Source organism: Erpetoichthys calabaricus, chromosome 10 (genome assembly GCF_900747795.2).
Source record: "Erpetoichthys calabaricus chromosome 10, fErpCal1.3, whole genome shotgun sequence".
In the NCBI taxonomy this organism is placed as follows: domain Eukaryota; kingdom Metazoa; phylum Chordata; class Cladistia; order Polypteriformes; family Polypteridae; genus Erpetoichthys; species Erpetoichthys calabaricus.
In genome coordinates, this window is record NC_041403.2 from 91,738,313 (window position 1) to 91,759,380 (window position 21,068).

Below are 21,068 nucleotides of genomic sequence, written 5' to 3' on the forward strand. Positions count from 1 at the left end.
AGGAATGGAGTAGTGTAAGACTGTATCAGACTATAGCTGAATACAGTTGTTTGTATTTTAGTAGACAGTTATACATTGTAATTGTACTGGATTGTGTTTTATGTATATCATATATGTAAATAAAGTATATTTTTTCAAAAAAAAAAAAAATCAGTCTGCTAGTCCACATATCTGGTCATAAAACTCTTGTCTCTACTCAGATCATTTCGTATAATGTTGAATTTAAGCATAAATTCAATACTCCCACTCATCAAAATTGGTGGAATCAATCATATTTATAGTAGTTACCCCTTTTTTTCATATTCTGAAGAAAGAATGTGTACAGATTAAGCATAAAGTACCAAGGAGTCTGATTTTACTGGGTTCTACATTTTTCACTGGGCCAGCAGTATCTGGTGCAGAGTGTGAAACAGCTGTGTATGGATTGTTAGCCTATCGCAGAAGAAAAAGATGCAGAAATTCATACTCCACTTACACTAGGTCAATCAGTAGTTACCAAACAAAAAACAGTCAGTATTTTGTATAGTGTTATGTTTGCCATAGTTTTTCAGAGAGAGAATTCACCAAGCGGCACATTTCTTAAAGAATTGTTCTTTTTTCTATGTCCTTGAGGAATGACAATTAAAAAAATCTTTTGTTTTCATCTTACTTTCCCACAGGCCTCTGGTTTTCTTTGCTTCACAAAGTGCATACTGCCTTGTAGACTAGATGTTGCTGTTCCATACAAGTTCTAGCACCAACAGAAAATAGCATTGCTTTTGAATTTTTATAAATGTTAAATGAGTTGATTTTCAATCAATTTTATATCATTACTATTTACAAGCTTTAGATGTTGGGCCCACTTACTAAGAATGGGCACAAGGCAGGAAACAGCCCTGGACAGGGTACTAGGCCATTACAGTATTCACACATCTTCACATCCATGCACACTCATGTTTGAGTCACCTGGCAAAACCGCATGTAACCACATAAAGAATGTGCAAACTCTACACAGAGGCAGTGCCCAGGACAGGATGTGTGCCCAGCCACCTGGAGCTGTTTGCAGATACATTAATACATATCCATAACTGATGTTTTTGAAATATCACATATAAAAATAATAATAATGCATTTTATTTATAGGGCACTTTACATTAGCAGTAAATCTCAAAGTGCTACATAAAAAGTTTAAACAAAGGCAAAGCAAGATAAAAAGAATTAATGAACCGTCTATATATGCCTACATATTATCTGTAATGCAAATAAAGCTGAAAACTACTGCAAAAATGTGGCTCAAGGAAAGCGCTCTTCACACTACAAAAAAACGGCCAAAATAAAAAAGTCTTGATTTCGCTAATACAATCACCTAAATCATATCCAACAAATTTTACTTAAAATGTTTGCATAATTCATATTCTTATAATTTTTTATCCTTGCTGGGCACATTTGACGACCAAAAATGGTGCTCGCTTTACAGCGTGCCCAATGTGATGAAAACGTGTTCAAGAAAAAACTAACTACGGACTTGCAAAACGCGCTCAGCTACAAAGACTCCGTGACGTTCCGCGCACAATGAAAATGTTTTAAAGTAAAAGCATACAAAACGCTCGATTGCGCACAACCGCACAGTAAGCACTGTAGACACTTCTAGTCCGCTTATGGGAAAGACAGGATCGCGCTTTCCAGTAAGGAATGAGTTAACAACAAAGTAAAAGAAGTCTCCATTTACTCAGACTGAGATTCGAGACCCGGGAAAAGTCACGCCTGGATAGACTTGTAAAAAAAAAAAAAAAAAAAAACTTTTCAGCGCCTTTACATGAACCCCCGAAGACCGGGAATTCGCAAGAGGGCCATGGGACAAATGTGACACTGACACTTTGAGAGGCTCAAATACAGGGCGACGACAAATCAGTGGCGTCTGTCAATCAGCGTAACGGCGAGAGCAGGTAAGCAGCCGCCTCCACTCTTTGCCGTCTAAGCTGCGAACGAGGTGCTGACTGCTGGATGCTCTCGGTAAGCCACCGTAATTCTGTAGCTAAAAGTTGGACGGGGCGACATTGGAGGAATTTGACTGAAAGGAAGCTCCCCTTTTCCACTCCCACAAATAACACCGTATTACAGTTAAGATCATTTTTGTCGTTCAAACCTTGAAAGTTACAGTTTATTAGATGGAGTCCGTAATTTTGTCTTCTAGAAATAAGAGAACACGCTGTCTTTCAGGGCAATTTTATAGCATGCTGAAACTTTCATTTTTTATGGGCATGGACTTTGAAATGCGAAAATGTGTATACAGTACTGTTGTTATGTGTACATAAATATTGTAAATATAATAAAATAATTACGATACGTAAGGGGCTGCACTCATACCGGCTTGGCTAAAACTAACTGCGTGGTGCACAGTTCAGTTTAAGACCGGTGTGTCCAAACATGACCGCATGTGCGCATTCTCGTCTTATTTTCTTCTCATCCACTTGTTTGAAATTTCAAGCATTTGGAATTAAACAAAAAAAAGTAGCTTGTTGGGAGAAATTACTACTGTTTAATTGGCATATGAAAAATTGTGGGTTGTAATTCTCTTCGCAAATGTGGTGCAATATTTTACATTTATAGAGGACTTTTTGTTATAAACTCGCAAATGCCTTAAAGTTACTTAGTTAAGAAAGGTAGTTTTGCTTTAAACGTACTAATGCGTGATTTTTAAATATGCATGTTCAGTTTTGTGACAGAACGAGGTGACGACAGCACTCGTACACCAAATCCATTCTTATTCAGTAATATAAACTTTACATACACCTTAGTGTTTTCGGACGTAGTTTTAAACGAAAAAAGTAAACCAAAAAAAAATTGGAATTTTACAATAAACATTTTTTCTTTCGTGGTTTTTGAAGACTATGAGTAGCTTCTTTGAACTTTTATATTGATACAATGAGCGAAAGGTACTGTAATTGTTAAAAAATGCAGTGGAAACTCGTCCCCCTCCCCTTCTCTCTCTCTCTCTCTCTCTCTCTCTCCCTCCCTCCCTCCTCTTCTCTCTCTCCCCCCACTCTCTCGCGTACAGAAGGGAAAAAATATCCGCCGGACTTGTGTAGACAAGGAATAATGAGCAGTGACGCAGATATTCTTCAATCAAGCTATTTCTGTCGCCAACGTTGATCAATCTCAACTGAGCGTAAAAGGTCCAGAAGTTCGAAATACGTACTACTACTTTACGTCTAGATTCGTGACTTTTTGAAATATTCATTCCGATTTCGAATTAACTTGACGTAAACTACCTCTACACAAAAATATGTCCAACATACTGTACTTTGAATTTAATTAATATTAGTAATACCATCACTTTCATTACAGCTTGTCATGCTGACAAATACAATATCGTATGATAAGCCTGAAAGCAGTTCTGTACTGATAACTAATACATGTACAACCTGATACAAAGAACAGTTTATAAAGAGGGACAGACTGCATTCCAGAGTGGCTTCAGTGCATGATTCACTTAACAGTGGCTTTAAGGAGATGAATATTTTTCAACATTTTTCTGTTTTTATGGTTTTGTTAACAAATGTAATTCTTTCTTTCTTTCTTTCTTTCTTTCTTTCTTTCTTTCTTTCTTTCTTTCTTTCTTTCTTTCTTTCTTTCTCATCATTAGCCCACCCTTGTTTTTCAACAGCATTTCATCTACATGCAATCTTTTTTTTCTGCTGCCCTGAAAACAAAATTGAAAAAACAATCAAAGAAAACACACTTTCAGTTGCATATTTCACCATAGCCTACCTGCAACGTCTGCAAATGTTTATTTGATTGAGATTACTTTCTTTCCATTTTATTTTTCCGAAGGGTTTGACCCTCCCCCCCCCATAGTATATACTCAGAAAGTACGCTTTGAAGCTAAGACAAAGCATATTATGACATGAAAGGGACTGTATTGCTTTCTTTACCTCTACCAGTTCCACTAGAGGGTTGTTATAAATGGAATCTTTAGTCTTATAGAAATTTTCACAGAGATCCAGTTGGTAATGTTCACTGTGATACACATATAAGTTAGAAGAACACTGTTAAAAAATTAATATGGACACTTTGTCTATTAGAAAGTTTTGATTTTTGCAATTTTTTATGAAGAGAATTAAAGGCTCACATCCAATTTAATGGGCATATTGTATTTATAGCTTGAAGAGGCAAAAACACGAATGTCAAATTCTGTTCTTGGGAGAACCCAGTGACTGCAGGCTTTCTCTCCAAACAGATTGTTTATTTCATGTTAAGAGTTATTGTTAATTGAGCTTCTTGTTTAATTAGGTGTATTATACCCAAATCTTTCTGCAATCTCAGAAATTGTAAACAGCGCAACTGTTACTTGCCTTTGGACTTCAGAACAAAGTTTATAGTGTATTTGCCAGCAGATTTTTAAAAATATTTTTTCAAAATGTACAGACAAGTAATTTTAAGTGCTTATATTCATAATAATGGTATTTTAGAAATACACTTAAGTACATGAGGTTTTGGCTTTAAAATTGTCTTTAATAGTGTCCCAGACCTTTGTAAAAGAGTACAAAGAGTAATGTTTTTAATATTAAGTGGAAATAATTAGATCATAACATAAGAAAGGAACGATTTCATTGTTGACATTGTACATATGCTCATTTTCTTTGTTTAATAAGCCGTTTTTGACACTGTATATAAAACTTTACAATAGTGTGTCCTCAGGCAGCATTGGGTGACTGGCACATGCATCAACTGCCTTAGGGGCATTGGAACCAGCGCTGACAATCAAATTACAACTGAAATGTGTAAAAAGTCAAACAGCACAAATCAGTTTAGAAACTGAGTTTTTTTAAAACAGTGGAAAAAATCATTTCATTTTAATTTTAAGGGGAAGTCCATGCACATTAAAACTGGGAAAATATGCACTTGTATTGTGTGAAATGGGTGGCATCATTAAAGATTTTAACCATAGTACATTTATCCACTTTCATGTATATAATTTCGTTAAATAATTAGCATGTGATGTTACAGCTAATTTACCCATTAGGATCAGTGGATGAAGAATAAAAAAACTTTGAAAAGCATTAATTAACATGATTTTTGCTAGGGGTTTAAATTAATAATATATTTTTTTTAACTTTACAATTTTTTAGTAATAGGGGTATGTATATGAATATCAGAATTCAAGTGTTTTTTTTTCTTAAGTAAAATGGATGACAAGAAATAAGTATAGTGCTGCTCATAGATTTGTCATCATGTTACAAGCATTTTATTTCTCCTTGCTTTTTCTTGCCTCATAGCCACAAATCCCATAAGTCACTGCATCTCCTTTTTGAAATGTCTATTTTACAGGTCCTGAAATTCCAAAAGTATCTTCTTGTTTATCGCCTTACTTACATACTTTGGAGTTTTTCTTAAATTCCTATCAATTCCAGATGTTGGGATGTACTTGTCTTGCATTATGTGTAAAATATATTTAAACCTGTTCAACTGCTGCTCAACACTCTCCACACTTAAAAAGCTTATCCCAGTTAGTCCCACATCAGTTTAAAATTTGCTCTACCATAGTTACATTTAACAGTTTTAGTCTTTGTATCTACACTCTTCCATAACACTGAGGATTGTGTTATGTTCACTTGACCATAGTGATTCAATCACCTCTACAGCCTCAATTCTCTACTGGTTTTTACAAAATTCTAAATCTAGACAGGCTTCCCTTCGCATTGGTACTTTAACATACTGTGTTAAAAATAGTTACTGATTAAGTCTGTAAACTTCTTCTCTAGAGACTGTTAAAGAGTAAGAGTTTTTGAGAGAGAGATCACAGCTATGTGTGTTTTAGAGGGTACCTACTCATTGGCAGAGATATTACGGCCATGTGTTCTCCCCATGTAGGGGACGCTCTCCTGTCAGAGCTGAACATGATCAGATACAGTGGCAATGTTTGACGTTGGAGCATACCTACCTTCCACTTGGCCAGAGATACCTTGCCAACTTTTTACATTTTTGGCAAAGAGATCACAGCTACATTCTCGCCCCAATAGCAAAACCAAAAATATTGTATATCAAGAGGCCCTTGATACGAAAGCTATCAACAAAGATTCTTCTTAATACAAATGATTACATTTTTAACATTTTTTTTTATTGATTTTTAAAGTTTGTCTTTTTCACTACTACACGGGCGGAGTCACGGGGGACAACTAGTTAGAGATAAAATGATACCAAAATTTTTGTATTTAATACCAATACTAGTAAAAGTTCACGATACTTGATACCTATTCAAAACTGTGGCAAAAACAGAAATCCTTTTAATCGACTTTTTAAAAGTAACTCCATTATTCAAGTGGACAGTATTAGGCCTTAGGTAATTGAATATAAAATATATAAAATATTGAATATAAAATATATAAGGTATATAAATATTATGAGTAATAGTAATGGCAAATTTTAAATAATGGTATATCAATGAAGTAGTTGTCATGCTATCACTGAAATAACTACAGGGAGATTCACTCAAAGAGGCCCCGAATATTCTGTAATAACGCTCCCTAGGACGAAGCAATCTGAATGAAACAACGTGCAATGTGCTCCTCAGTATGTGGAGTTTTGAAAAAGCTGGGATGCCCCTACGTTTAACCTCTGTTTGCAACTTCTGGGTGCTACCGCCCGTACACCTTCACTCAGTCACTGGACTTCTCATCAGGATGGTGGTGTACAGTATTGAGCAGCGCTTCTTCATGGTGCAAACCTTTTTGGTCACCAATTTGTTTAAGCGATTTCAGAAGCAACTGGATGATCGTGAGTTAGTGGAAGGTGTGGGATATGGCACCTTATAGGCGCCGACCCGACATAGACTAACAGTGGAGACACAGGTAAAATGAACAAAAGATTTATTTTTCTTCACTCGTGGGGCACGTCTTCCCCATGTCCCACAAGCAGTACACAGTCCTCAAAACACACACAAAAGAAAAACACCACAAAAATCACTTGTCTTTCTCCTCCACTCCTTCTGGGCAGCTTTGTCCTCCTCCTCCCGACTCTGGCGCCTCAAATAGTGGCAGCAGGCTCCTTTTATAGCCCACCCGGAAGTGCTTCAGGTGATAATTAACCCAATTAAGGCTGCACTTCCGGGTGTTGCTGTGTTATAGCCCACACGGGCTCAGGAAGCTGTGCAGCTCCCCCTGGTGGTGGCCACGAAGCCCAACAGGGATGAAATCCGGTGTTCCACAATTGTGGCCCTGATGCAACCCAGGGGGGCTGCCACAAAGTGTTCCGGGGGACGTAGTGTGCATCCCATGGCTGCTCCCCCGGATCCAGTGTCAAAGGGGCGTCCCACAGTGGGGCACAGTGGCTTGTCCCACGAGGGTTGGTCTTCTCCAGGATGGGGAGTCGGTGTTGTTTGGTCCATGGCTCTGTCCTGAAATGTAAAAGTCAAAAGACCAGGTGGTGTTGCCCTGATGTCCACGTCCTCCGGGCATCCTCCACGGACAACACCTCCAGCCGTGGCCACAGCGGTTACACTCATAGCAACTCCACTCCCCTCTGGTGCAATCCCTGCGGGATCAGAAGCAGAGTGGGAACTCCTGCCCTTACGTTCGTCCAGCTGTGGGTGGTTGGTGGTTCCGCCCCTCTGCAGCGCAGCCCTCCACTGTCTCTGAGCAGACGGGCTCACGCCGCGCACTGTGTGGAGGCCCCGTCTTCTTTTCCCGGGGTCTCCTCTTGTTCTGAGGCGCAACGATGGCCTGGGTCCCCTTATGGGTAGAAGGGAGACCCCGTGCTGTCTGCACCCCTTTAGACGCCTGCGAGACTGATGCCGGCAAGCGGGCTGAGACGGATTGGCAGCTGGCATTTCTCAGCCGGCTGCTGGCACGCACCTCAGTCAGCCCTGCCCCTGCTGCACATCAATCATTATTTTTTTATTAATAATCTTATTTCTTGGTACAAATTGGAAATTAATTAGAAGTGAATAAATAGAATTTATGATTACTAAGTAAATATTATAAAAAAAGCAATTATGTAAAACAATCCTAGGGTAATTCTAAATAAGTTGATTTTGCTTAATTATCTTTCCTCATTTAGCTAGTGATGCCTTTACGTGTGTGTTTTTAATTTACATTTACTTATTTGGCTTACACCTTTATTCAATGACTGACGACATTTCAGATACGAATTTTAACATTTCTTTTGCTTTTACATTTAGAGCACAGAAAAGTGAAATAACTCACTAATGGTCACACAGTATCAGTAGTGAGATTCGAACCCACAACCTCAGGGCTTGATGTCCACAACCTTTACCAGTTTAACTTACCACAATGGTTATAGCCTGAATCAGACAAAAATATTTTAAAAGTTGTGAATCTGTTTGTGTTATCTTGGTATTTCCCTCTACTTACCCTTTACCTATTTTCTTCAAGGGTAAGTGTACTCGTCAAGTTCATTGCCGGGTTGGTCTACTGTTGCACTTTACGATTAACACACGTAAATATACGCATACACACAGACCCTAACCACAAAAGTAAAGACATATACACATGCACATTATACCCTAGCACTTTAACCCACACAAGTACCATACGAATAACACATGCACAGCCCGCTTTCCCTAGTACTCCAAGAGACTTACTTATCATAGGCTTGAACAACGTGTTATGTCTTAGATATTTCTCAGACCAAAATATTACCTTTGGTCTCCAAGAATTTATTCAAACATAGAAAGACTCAACATCCCTGGCTATAGGCCATTTATCAACCAGTGAATGTTTTACTTTAATGCACTGTTCATTACTGGACAGAGCTCTTCGTCCGCAGCTGGATAAACCTTGCAGCTTTGATCATATGGCACTTCCTCACTGTTCCAGGTGCTCAAATAAATTTACATTATTACTTCAATCACTCTAAATATGAAGACAAAGTATAGAAAAACAAAAGTAGCATTGTATTTATTACATGAATAATAATACCAGTAGAGAAAAGCATAAAAGAAAATGTGGATAGTAAAGTCTGGATATATATAGTCTTTAGAGGAAGCTTACGAAAAGTTAAAAGATGACAAGGATGAATCCTCTCCCCTGCCAGAAAAAGGAAGTTTCTCTCCCTTACAGATCCTGGTCCTGGGAGCCTAGTCTTCTGGAGGTTGACTATGGCCATCTGGAGTCTGGCTAGTTCCTTCTCGATGATTGCAGTTTTGCGAGCATTGCTCACTTTTTCAAAAGTGCTGGTGAAGCCAGGTGTCATAGTCCTGACATTCCAAGTGCCCAACATTAGGGTGGTTTCATTGCACCTCATGCACCCAGCGAGGTAACCAGACTGTGGTAAGGCAGAACCTTACTGGCTGGAGTTTGCCCAGCTTGAAGTGGGTAGTAGCTACCCAATAAGATACAATGATCTCTCCCACTGCTGGAAGAAGCCCCTGGCATCCTGCTCTATGCTAATCGAGCATCAGATTTATAACCGGTAACTGCTTCTTCATGTGTTGTATCTACACTACATAGCAAAGCCGAAGTGTCCTCTCCAGTGCACAGAGCGTGGGTAGATATATATGGAGAACTGACTGTTACCCGTGCAGTATGCCCCCTCTCCATGTTGCTGAAATGATCCAATGAAAAGGCAAGGCAGGTGCCGATACACATGGTTCCAACGCCATCGCATGAGTTGCTAGAATGTAGCTGTATACAGACTCCAACTCCGGATTTTTCCTCTGGGTTTACTCCCGGAGCCTGTCCCAAGGATGGGTATTGCTGTGATGCAGTGGAGATTTTAAATTAGTGTTTTCCTTCATCTAGACAAGCTACCAGCTAAGGTTGATGAGTCTTGTCTGCCCTGGCCCGATTCTTAATTACATCTCTTCACTTCCTGTCGGCAAGCCACATGCAAGATGATGAGGTACGGCAGGAAGTTGCACCACTTTGAATGGACACTTGGTGGGACGGGATGGTGGTTGAGTCAGTCTTAATAAGGATGTCACATCTGACCTTGCCTCCATGGGTGGCCCTACCAGGAGTACACTACTCCCAATGGCATCACTCAGGGGATCACTGATCACGCAAACCACTCCGCCACGTTAAGGCTTTGACTCAATGGAGCAGTCCCTCTCTATAAAGTCATGAGAAAAAATAAATACATTTCATCCAATGAAATTTTTTTTCTTTTTAACGTGAAAATATCAAAATTGTATCTTCATATAAACAGAATCTAAATATAAAGGTGATATAATACTGCATACTTTACATGTGGAAAAAATAAGTAGTCCCCTACATGTATCGCTACTTCAGATACCTTAACTTTGAATCAGGTGCACCAGATCTGAAGCACATGATTAGAACATCATGGAGAGGATCTTGGAGGAACCTGTCTTATTTAAACCATAGGCATTTAGTTTGGTTTGCTCTTTGTTGTTGAAGTGTGTGTTATCAGTATGCTTAGATCAAAGAGGCCTTCAAAAAGAAGGTTGTTGATGCATGTAAGTCTGGGAAGGCATTTAAAAAGATCTCCAAGTATTTGAAAAATCAACCATTCCACTGTCTGGAAGATCATCTACAAGTAGTAAAGATTTCCAACAAGTGACAACTTGTCCAAGCAAGGTCACTCAATAATGTTTAGTCTGAGAGCAGAACACAGAAAGATGAAATAAGTCTCTTGAGAACAAGTAGTTCTTGCCAGTGCTGATGTGAAAGTGCATGAGTCTACTATTACAAACAGGCTGCACAAATTCAATGTACTTGAGATATTTTACTAGAATGAAATTGGTTCTGCCCAGAAAGAACACTAAAATTTGCCCATGAACAAAGACCTATTAATTCCATGTGCTCTGGACAGATGCGAAAAAGGTAGAGATATTTGGTCATAGTAACAGACAACGTGTTTGGTAAAATCCAAGCAAAGCATTTGTTTTGTGTTGATGGAGTAATATATTGCTCTACTTTCCCCTTTTGTATTATTAATATGTAGCCTTTGTCAGAATGCCTCAAATCTTCCAGACTTACCACTGTTTATAAGGTACTGTACCATATAACTTCTCCCCACCTTCCCTTCTACATCTATAACCTCAGGGAATTAGGTGAAGTAAAAGACAAGCAGGAGTTAAGTTAAAATTTAAACAATGTATTATTGGTAATATTCATAAATAATAACAATATGCAAAGTATATTTGAATATTGGCAACCATACAACCTGATAAATGTTGATGTGTAGTTTCAGGCGCCACACAGACTTGTTAGTTACTTAAAATGTCTCTAGTTAAGGCATCATTTGTGGTCAGGTTTCTTCAGAACAGGCTGCATGCCTGTCTCAATATGGCTGCCGAGCTGTGCTCTTCCTGCCTCTCCTATTGCTGTCCTTTTCAGTTCATGCATCAGTTTGGTATGAGAGAGAGAGTGAGGGAGTGAGCAAATTTATAGATTCTCTGTCCAACCCCTAGAGCCAATAGGGCATTATAGTACTTAAAGGGTTCTGAAACAAGCCAGTTCCAAACAGCCGTACTTCAGACCAATGGGGGAATAGAACACCTTCACACCTGCCATCCCCCAAAACCATTTGTTGAGCTAAAGTTTGCCAGTTAGGCAGCCTGACTTTCCTATGGGGGTTGACTGAGAGACTTCAGAGAAACATTAGCCAAACTTGTTTAAGGCACTTTCCCCCAACTCTGTCGTAAAATTCAAAGAGACCCATTTCTGAAAGAGGTGTGTGTGTGTGTGTGTGTGGGGGGGGGGGGTGTTTATAAACATGAATGCTTCTCACTAATGTAACACTACTGTTACATTGCTTTGCCTAAGTTACAAATAAAGACATACAAAATATTTATCAACTTTTATGCAAAATTTCACATCACAACAGCATTTGACCAGATGAACCTGATACCAACTGTGGTGTTGGAAATTTTATTGTTTGGGTTACTTTGCTGTGTCAGTGCCTGAGCAGCTCACCATCGTAGAATTGAGTGTGAATACTTTATTGTACCAAGGACTGCTTGAGAATAACATGAGACCATCTTTCTCAACCAAAAGTGGACTTAGCAACATGACAACGACCTTAAAAGAAAAAAATGGAGTGTTCTCGAATGTCCAAGTCAAAGCCTGGATCTGAATCCCATTGAAATGCTGTGCACGCAAGACACCTCTCAAGCATTGCACTGCTGAAATTTATTATGCTTGGAGGAGTAGGAAAAGCTTCCCCAAGTTGATGTCAGAGACTAGTAGGCAATTATAAGAAATGACAGCATGAGATTATTTCTACCAAAGGTGGCAATATCAGCTATTAGGGTGTACTTAGGCCAAGGGTATACTTTATCCTTTCCAGAGGTGAAAATAAAAAGGTGTACTTTATCTTTTCCAGAGGTGAAAATTATCTGTTCATTTTCATTGAATAAATTATTGTAAAGTCAGATTTTCACTTTTTTTAATTACATCCATCCATCCATCCATTTTCCAACCCGCTGAACCCAAATACAGGGTCACGGGGGTCTGCTGGAGCCAATCCCAGCCAACACAGGGCACAAGGCAGGAACCAATCCCGGGCAGGGTGCCAACCCACCGCAGGACACACACAAACACACCCACACACCAAGCACACACTAGGGCCAATTTTTTAGAATCGCCAATCCACCTAACCTGCATGTCTTTGGACTGTGGGAGGAAACCGGAGTGCCCGGAGGAAACCCACGCATGCAAACTCCACGCAGGGAGGACCCGGGAAGCGAACCAAGGTCCCCAGGTCTCCCAACTGCGAGGCAGCAGCGCTACCCACTGCGCCACCCCCTTTATGTAAATATACAGTTTAAATGAAGATCAAATCTGGATCTGTCCACATATGGTCAAAAAATCCATCCATCCATTGTCTCCCGCTTATCCGAGGTCGGGTCGCGGGGGCAGCAGCTTAAGCAGAGATGCCCAGACTTCCCTCTCCCTGGTCAAAAAAAAATCATTGGGTGTATTTAATTTTTCATATGACTAAACCAAAAACATAAAAAATGAAACAACCAAATAAATATACATAACATAGCATTTTCAAACCTGCTTAATATAATCTAAAGCTGCATGAGGCTGGGGCTAATACAGGCAACCCTGGGTGCAAGGAAGAAAACAGAACTGGACAGGGTGCCAATCCATTGCAGGACCTATTCACTCATACCCACATTTGCACTCAAGCTGATCTGGAAATTCAACAACCTGCATGTCTTTGAGGAAATAAGAGGAAGATCCATGTAAATATGGGGAGAACTTGCAAAACCCATGTCGATACTCTCTAACTGTATTACTTTAACAGAGGGCACTGGATTTCTAAACCAGTAGAGCTACCCACAATAAATGTGGTTTGTGCAAATAAAAGGAATATCTTGAGCAAATACTGAGGAATATCTAGATGAGATTTCTTAATACAGATTAATTATGTTGTATGAAATATATAGCAAATAAAAACAAAAAGCAATCTATAGATATATAAAATGCAAAGTTGAATGACTGACTGACTGACTCACTGACTTACGTGTCAACAAAAGCACTATTTCCCATTTAGTTAAAAAGCTGAATTTTGGCAGGATGGTAAGTCAGTAGGTATCCGCTAAGAAAGTACATTTCTATATAACAGTAGTTAGGGGTAATAAAATCCTCCTACAATAGAATATCTGAATACCCATAAATCTCAAAATACCTTGATGGATTTGATTGAAATTTAGTTCGGTTATAGAAAAAAGAAAATTAGCTGATACACACTTTTTTTTATTTCCTGATAATTTTTTTATTTGTCTATATTTATTAATATTACCAGATATGCTAACTAGCATGCTTTGCATGTACTGATGGGGCATTGTGAAAACAAAGGATGCTGCAAAAGTGATTGATAGCAGCATTAGCCAACAGAGTGCATGAATGACTGAAGAGACAGTGTCCCAGTCAGGAAGAAACAGACATAATCACGTTTTCCTTGTGCAGTGAGGTTTGAAATGAAAAGAGAAAGTGAAGATGCGAAGGAAGCACTATAAAGCCTGTGGCAGACACTGTTGCAGTAAGTGCTAGTGTGGCTTCACTAGAAGCAAAAAAAAAAAAAAAAACGGAGAGAGAAGTAAGAGGTTTAAGTGAAATCTTCACAACCAAGACAGGGCAGACAAATGGTGAAAATTTCATTTTAACAGGTCCCCCCCAGCTATTCCATTGTAGTATACATTCACATCTACAGACTGTGAAAGAGGACCCACAAGCCAAAATCATTTATAAGCATGTCTACTTACTTGGAATGTAGTTGCCCCAACCTCCCCCCCCCATCCCTCACACCACCACACTCTAGAATTTGTTATATATACACTCACATCTGTGGACTATAAATGAGGAACCCCAATCATTTAAGATACCTCCAAACGTAGTACCATCAGTCATTTTCTTCTGCTTCAAACAGTATAGAAAACACTCCTAAAAGTAAAAACATTCAATTTATTACATGAGCTGCTTACATGTAAACAGACTGTAAATGGCATTGCTGTTTGTAATAAGTTAAAATTAAATGTGAAATGTTGGAGCTTTATCGTCTGCCTGTGGGTATGGTAAAAAATTACAAGCTTAAACATACAGCTAATGACACAAAAAGAAATACTTGAGTGAATAACATAAACAAGTGAAAATTATAAACATCTAATAAAGATAATATATTCTCAAGTTTCACATTATTTGTACTGATTTACCCATTTCAATTAAAAAAATACACTCTCCTATAAAACTGTGTTTTGCAATGACCATCAAGAAAACTAGGAAAAGCAGAAATTGATCTAATGCATGTTTTACTCATGTGCAATTGTATGTAGCACGTTCAAAGGTAAGCATGTCCAGTGACTTAATGATGTTATTATTATTATTTGATTGATACTTTTATTCAAGGCAACTTAACATTTGAGATACAATTTTTTACATTTCTGTTGTTTTTGTAATTGGAGCACAGACAGGTGATGTAACATGCTCATGGACATGCTCAGTAGCAATGTCAGTAACCCACAACTTCAGAGTTTGAAGTCTAAAGTCTTAATCACTATACCACCCCGCCTGCCAGTAATATTACCTTTGGTAAAAAAAAACCTACAAATATTGTATACAGTAATCCCTCCTCTATCGTGGAGGTTGCGTTCCAGACCCCCCTGCGAAAGGTGAAAATCCGCGAAGTAGAAACCATATGTTTATATGGCTATTTTTATATTGTCATGCTTGGGTCACAGATTTGCACAGAAACACAGGAGGTTGTAGAGAGACAGGAACTTTATTCAAACACTGCAAACAAACATTTGTCTCTTTTTCAAAAGTTTAAACTGTGCTCCATGACAAGACAGAGATGACAGTTCCGTCTCACAATTAAAAGAATGCAAACATATCTTCCTCTTCAAAGGAGTGCGCGTCAGGAGCAGATAATGTCAGAGAGATAGATAGAAAAAAACAAACAATCAGAAATCAATAGGGCTGTTTGGCTTTTAAGTATGCGAAGCACCGCCGGACAACGCAGCTGCTAGGAAGGGAGCAATGTACAGGTAGCCTTACAGCATTTTTTTAGAGGAGCGTCCATATCGTCTAGTGGTGCGAACAGCCCCCCCACTGTGAACAGCCCCTCCGTCAGGAGCACAGAATGTCAGAGAGAGAAAGAGACAGAGAAAAACAAACAATTAAAAATCAATACGTGCCGTTCGAGCTTTTAAGTATGCGAAGCACCATGCAGGAAGCATATCGCTTGACAAAACAGCCACATTTAAGCCCAGCAAGGAAGAGAGCAATGTGAAGGTAATCTTTCAGTGTTTTTTGAGGAGTGGCCGTATCTTCTAGGGGTGTGAACAGCCCCTGTGCTCACAATATATTTGAGGAGTTTTATTTAATAGGTAATACGTGCTCTGATTGGGTAGCTTCTCAGCCATCTGCCAATAGTGTCCCTTGTATGAAATCAACTGGGCAAAGCAACTGAGGAAGCATGTAATAGAAATTAAAAGACCCATTGTCAGCAGAAATCCGCGAACCAGCAAAAAATCCGCGATATATATTTAAGTATGCTTACATATAAAATCCGCGATAGAGTGAAGCCGCGAAAGACGAAGCGCGATATAGCGAGGGATTACTGTACAGAAGAGTACTTTGTTACATAGTACTTCTTATAAATCTGAATAACTGATGGCACTATAACTGAGGGCCCATTGTTTTATTTTTCTGTTATTAGTTGTATTAACGTTTATGGATAAATATGTTTTTTTTTAAGGAAAGCTATCTGTCTTCAGTTGTAATGGAAATTTGTTAAACACACATTCTCTGAGGACTTCAATATTTTATATCCAGATATTAAATATATAACATTACATTATAAAACCAGTATAATCCAGTTCATCTAATTTGTGCACATACACAAGTACCAGTTTGGAATTACCATTTAACCAAATATGCATCATGTCTGTGAGGCTGTGGGAAGAAGACCAGAGTAGCTAGAGGAAAACCATCCATTCATCCATCATCCAACCCTCTATATCCTAACTACAAGGTCATGGGGGTCTGCTGAAGCCAATCACAGCCAACACAGGGCACAAGGCAGGAAACAAATCCCAGACAGGGCGCCAGCCCACCGCAGGGCACACATACACCAAGCACACACTAGGGACAATTTAGGATCGCCAATGCACCTAACCTGCATGTCTTTGGACTGTGGGAGGAAACTGGAGCACCCAGAGGAAACCCACGCAGACACCGGGGAGAACATGCAAACTCCACGCAGGGATCACCCGGGAAATGAACCCTGGTCTCCAGCAGTGCTATCCTAGAGGAAAACCATCCATCCATCCATTTTCCAACCTGCTGAATCCAAACACAGGGTCACGGGGGTCTGCTGGAGCCAATCCCAGCCAACACAGGGCACAAGGCAGGAACCAATCCCGGGCAGGGTGCCAACCCACCGCAGGACACACACAAACATACCCACACACCAAGCACACACTAGGGACAATTTAGGATCGCCAATGCACCTAACCTGCATGTCTTTGGACTGTGGGAGGAAACTGGAGCACCCGGAGGAAACCCACGCAGACACGGGGGAGAACATGCAAAATCCACGCAGGGATCACCCGAGAAACGAACCCTGGTCTCCAGCAGTGCTACCCTAGAGGAAAACCCTTTTATAAAAAATGAGAATGTACTAACTCCAGAGACAAAATCCAGATACAGCATTTAAACATCAAGACACTGGACCCCACGGCCCATTGGCCCTTTCTGGATGAATACTATGGATTTAGGCCCTATCCACAACGACATCTGAACTGAGCGTTTTTCTGCCATCTGTAGCATCAGATGAGCGTGGATTGAACATTGAGTGTTTTTCTTCTCATTGCAGCGAATTGGACAGTACACATGGGCTTCCGTTTGGTCGGAGGCACATTCGGAAGGCGTCAAAAAAAAATCACATGCAGCTTTTTCTTAGAATCAATTTCTCCCCAAATTCCCAATGAGTGCAAAGAAAACATCTGTATTACATTTACATGTTATTCATTTAATGTTCTGGAGGACAGGATATCTCCCATGATTACATGTGTATATATATATATATATATCTCGTGTATATATATATATATATATATATATATATATATATATATATGTATGGGCGGCACGGTGGCGCAGTGGGTAGCGCTGCTGCCTCGCAGTTGGGAGATCTGGGGACCTGGGTTCGCTTCCCGGGTCCTCCCTGCGTGGAGTTTGCATGTTCTCCCCGTGTCTGCGTGGGTTTCCTCCGGGCGCTCCGGTTTCCTCCCACAGTCCAAAGACATGCAGGTTAGGTGGATTGGTGATTCTAAATTGGCCCTAGTGTGTGCTTGGTGTGTGGGTGTGTTTGTGTGTGTCCTGCGGTGGGTTGGCACCCTGCCCAGGATTGGTTCCCTGCCTTGTGCCCTGTGTTGGCTGGGATTGGCTCCGGCAGACCCCCGTGACCCTGTGTTCGGATTCAGCGGGTTGGAAAATGGATGGATGGATATATATATATATATTTTACGGTGGCGCAGTGGTAGTGCTGCTGCCTCGCAGTTAGGAGACCCGGGTTTGCTTCCCGGGTCCTCCCTGCGTGGAGTTTGCATGTTCTCCCCGTGTGTTTCCTCCGGGCGCTCCGGTTTCCTCCCACAGTCCAAAGACATACAGGTTAGGTGGACTGGTGATTCTAAATTGGCCCTAGTGTGTGCTTGGTATGTGGGTGCGTGTGTGTGTGTCCTGCGGTGGGTTGGCACCCTGCCTGGGATTGGTTCCTGCCTTGTGCCCTGTGTTGGCTGGGATTGGCTCCAGCAGACCCCCGTGACCCTGTGTTCGGATTCAGCGGGTTGGAAAATGGATGGATGGATATATATTTTAAGACGCTAGAGGTCGCTGTTGCCTCTTTCAACTCAATAGACAGACACTCTAGACACAAGTTAAAAGCACCAAGAAGTCCATCCACAAACACATCCACACATCAGGGCCAATTTAGAATCACCAATCCACCTAACCTGCATGTCTTTCCACTGTGGGAGGAAACCAGAGCGCCTGGAGGAAACCCATGCAGACACGGGGAGAACATGCAAACTCCACGCAGGGTGGACCCGGGAAGCGAACCCAGGTTCCCCAACTGCGAGGCAGCAGCGCTACCCACTGCGCCACCGTGCCGCCCACACCAAGAAGTATTCTTTTTAATTATTTCTTCTTTTCCAGTGCCTCCAAAGCACCACAGCCACAATAACACACAACTCTAACAATAACCAGAATATTCTCTGTCTCCTCCACACATCCCAGCAAGCGTTGTCCACCTCCTCCCAACTCAGGCCCGCCTACTGGGTCTCCACCAGTCCTTTATATAGTCCTTGACCCAGAAGTGTTTCTGTCCTTCCGTCCACGTGACTTGTCAGCACTTCTGGGTCAGATGGAGAACTGTACAGGTAGTCCCCAGGTTACGGACATTCGACCTACGACATAAGAACGGGGCTGCAGCTGCAACGCATGTGCCTCAGTAACTGCCGTTCTGTCATCTTCGGCCTGCGGACGCTGCAAGCGGTGGCTGGAGGGGGGCAATTTCGCTGCTCGCGCAGTGTAGTGTCCCTCCGGTTACTCTCGGTGGCAAGCGATTTCACTGCCCACCCACCACACATGGCTGCCCTGTTCATTCTAGGTGCGTGGCTGGTAATGCTGCAAGCGGTGATCCGGTTGTGGCTGAACGGGGCGGCGGTGGGTAGCATTGTAGTGTGCCTCGGATGGCTGCGTGTTGAATGGGGGCGGTGGTGTTGCATACGCTGCAGGCAGCATACTGTAGTGGAGGTGACTGTGAGGTGGGCTGGTGATGAACCACCCCTTGCTGCCCCCATTCATTCTCAATAGCAAGCCTGCTTGTACTGTTACCCACATAGCAGGAAGTTGTCTCTTGTCAGTACAGGGTGGTCCAGATCTAATTATGCAGATCCAGATCATCTGGATGACTTCAATTTATGCAGGGACGATTCCAGTTCGGCGCGAAGACGATTCTTCATGTCATCAGTTCGCACACTTCTCGATGGTCCGGGATTTTTCGGGTGATTTTCTATGTAATAAACTGAATAAGTTATAGCGTAATGAAAATTGCATAATTAGATCTGGACCACCCTATACATCAGACGTGTTGACGACTGGTGCCTTCCTGCTGTGATAGCATGTACAGTGCTGTGCAGAAGAGCTCATCTTAACCTTTTGTCTTCACCCCTCAACAATGTCTCTGAAACACAAATCTGATGCAAGTGCTGGTGATATAGTAAAGAAGAGAAAAACCATCACCATGGAAAACAAAGTAGAAATAATAAAAAAGTCAGAAAGAGGTGAAACTCCGTCATTCGTTGGCAGAGCACTTGGTTACAGTCGGTCAAGATTAGCATTTGTTAAAACAATGTACCTGTTCCGACTTACATACAAATTCAACTTAAGTACAAACCTACAGTCCCTATCTTGTACGTAACCCGGGCACTGACTGTATTAATATACGTCTGTGCCTCCGTCCCCATGACTTCAGAGTACTTCTGGGCTATGTACACAGTAGGAACTCTCCAGTCTCCCTGCAGCGTCTTCTGGCGGCACCCACAGTACCCAGCAAGGCTGTATTGCTGAACTCCCAGTCCTATAATGCCCTGCAGGCATCTGGAGCACCACTGCAGTCCAGGGAAGCTTCCATCTATTGTCCTGGGGGAGGGAGTGTCCCTGATCAGCTGCCCTTCCCCATCCTTCCGTTACTGGGGAGTCCCGGCCAGGATAAACTGTTAACCGTCCCTTACAATATATATATATATATACACACACACATTATCAACAAAATAATGATAGTAATGGAGAATTCAAAACAGTTTGTAAGTTTGTGCTAATGATGTAACTTAATACTATGGATTACTAATGCTGAGTGCATACGCAAGTACCCTTTGTATATTTGCTTACCTCAGGGTGACAAGAAGCACCTCTTCAGAGCTATCACTGACTCTCATATTGGTTGACCAGTGTGTAATATGGTTTTGTACCAACAGCAGTATGCAATCAAAGCGCAAAATTGACATCCATCAGTATTTAAAAAACTTATACGGAAATCATCCCATTTCTTCATAGATTACACAGAATCTCCATTTCTTCACACACTGTTCAGTCAGAGGGTGAACCCAGTAGTGGTGGCAAAGTTTTCTCTGCCTATGTCACGATATCAGGAGAATTTTTAACACAAGGATGTCAAGGTTCAGGTCTAATAAAGCCAAATGATCAATATTTAGCAAATCTAATGAAGGATGAACCTCAAATACCAAAGACTAAAAACACTCTTGACTGCCTGATAACTACCTCTCACAGGTAAACACACAAAACTACAATCTTGGTTGAAGGTAGGCATTTACCAGAGGCAAACGAACAGAAATATAACATCATATTGAAGTCAATTAAGAGCCACTACAAAACGCAACTTAAACGCCTAAGTCGCTCAGAATGCATTCATTTAACTAAGATTTGAACTACCGTGTGGACTGGGCCTGAGAATGTTTAATTAGATGGGAAGTTTCAAATCTGTTTATTCAGCTTTAATTAATTTTGTATCTCACTACTCTTTCTCAAATGATCACTGAACCACCTGTAAATTTTTTGTGCTCATTTAATTCA

General features: G+C 40.8%; 1 protein-coding gene across 1 annotated transcript in view; it reads left to right on the forward strand.

Moving 5' to 3' along the window:
• Positions 1-1,585: 1,585 nt before the first annotated feature.
• The window catches only part of dnmt3bb.1 (DNA (cytosine-5-)-methyltransferase 3 beta, duplicate b.1), a 191,566-nt gene continuing 172,083 nt past the window's right edge, over positions 1,586-21,068 (forward strand). Inside the window, exon 1 of the mRNA XM_051933299.1 lies at positions 1,586-1,925. The gene's annotated coding sequence lies outside the window, so the exon portion shown is untranslated. The remainder of the gene's footprint in view (positions 1,926-21,068) is intronic.